The sequence below is a fragment of the Hypanus sabinus genome, unplaced genomic scaffold (assembly GCF_030144855.1).
Source record: "Hypanus sabinus isolate sHypSab1 unplaced genomic scaffold, sHypSab1.hap1 scaffold_1318, whole genome shotgun sequence".
Taxonomy (NCBI): Eukaryota; Metazoa; Chordata; class Chondrichthyes; order Myliobatiformes; family Dasyatidae; genus Hypanus; species Hypanus sabinus.
Window position 1 is genome coordinate 66,694 of NW_026779387.1, and position 1,656 is coordinate 68,349.

Sequence of the window (1,656 nt, forward strand, 5' to 3'; positions counted from 1 at the left end):
ATGATACCAAAGGAACACTTCTCTCAAAACCTTTCGTACGGACAGTTCCATGTTTATTGAGCACGCACAACAAGCAATAGCAATGCAAATCATCAGCTTCACTACCAAATAATATTCAGTAATGTCAAAGATCCCTTGGATTTCAACCCTTCAAACCCTTGCAGACTGAGAATACATTATACCGTCTCTGCACTCTGATCTCCGACGCCCTGACCCAAGTCAGTCGATCTCTAACCACAGATTCCCTCTCTCCGTTTGTGGGAATCTGTGGTTAGAGATCGACTGACTTGCTCGATGTCAGAAATGGAAATGAGAGTGTATCAGAGAGAGCAAGAGATGGAATAAAACAGTATCAAAGAGAGAGAGAGAGAGAGAGGTGGAGTCAGAGAGCAAGAGAGGTAGGGAATGAGAGTGTGTCAGAGGGAGGGATGGAGAACAAGAGTGTGTTAGCGAGAGAGATGGAGAAAGAAAAGTGCATCAGAGGGAGATGGAGAATGACAGTGTGTCTGAGGGAGAGATGGAGACCAAGAGAGCATCAGAGGGAGTGTCGGAGTGCGAGATGGAGATCGGGACGGTGTCAGATGGATGTGTCGGGTGTTGTGCTGATCGGGTGGGAATGTGCAGGATTGTCCTGTGCTCTGCGAGTGTACACAGATGTCTGCAAAGGTGCACAGGATACTTTCCTCAGTACCTCTGGAGATCAGGGATCTTCCTCACTACATCCACAGACCATGATGTCTTCACGGTTCTGCAGTTTTATCAAAAATCGATTCATTATTTCACACATAAGTTCAGTTCAATCAGTTACAACAAATTATTGATGACATATTTATGCAATGAAGCCCAGCATCAGCTAATTTTCCCATTTTATTGTAAACCCACATGTGTGTTTCACACTGACCCAGTCCTGTAGTGAGGGGTGTCGGTGTTTACGGACCATACACTGTGGAAGGTGTGTGACGTCTCACACCGACCCGGTCCTGTAGTGAGGGGTGTCGGTGTTTACGGACCGTACACTGTGGAAGGTGTGTGTGTGTCTCACACCGACCTGGTCCTGTAGTGAGGGGTGTCGGTGTTTACGGACCGTACACTGTGGAAGGTGTGTGACGTCTCACACCGACCCGGTCCTGTAGTGAGGGGTGTCGGTGTTTACGGACCGTACACTGTGGAAGGTGTGTGACATCTCACACCGACCCGGTCCTGTAGTGAGGGGTGTCGGTGTTTACGGACCGTACACTGTGGAAGGTGTGTGACGTCTCACACCGACCCGGTCCTGCAGTGAGGGGTGTCGGTGTTTACGGACCGTACACTGTGGAAGGTGTGTGACGTCTCACACCGACCCGGTCCTGTAGTGAGGGGTGTCGGTGTTTACGGGGACCGTACCCGGGATGTTCTGTGATTGATCTCATCATTCGGAGGATCTGCTCCTCCTGGAACAGGCCGGGTCTGTGTGCTCACTCTCAGTTCTGGGCTTCTGGCGTCACTACTCAATGGGATCGTACTTCACAATGTGATCAACTAAAAGCTCGCAGGCTGCGGCACACTGGGGAATCAGCAGAGTGTAGCAACATCTTAGGCTCTCCTGGGATTAACCCTCTGTGAGCCGTATACTTGTCTAAAGGCAGGCTGGAGTAAGGGAGAGGGTGTAAACCGTCA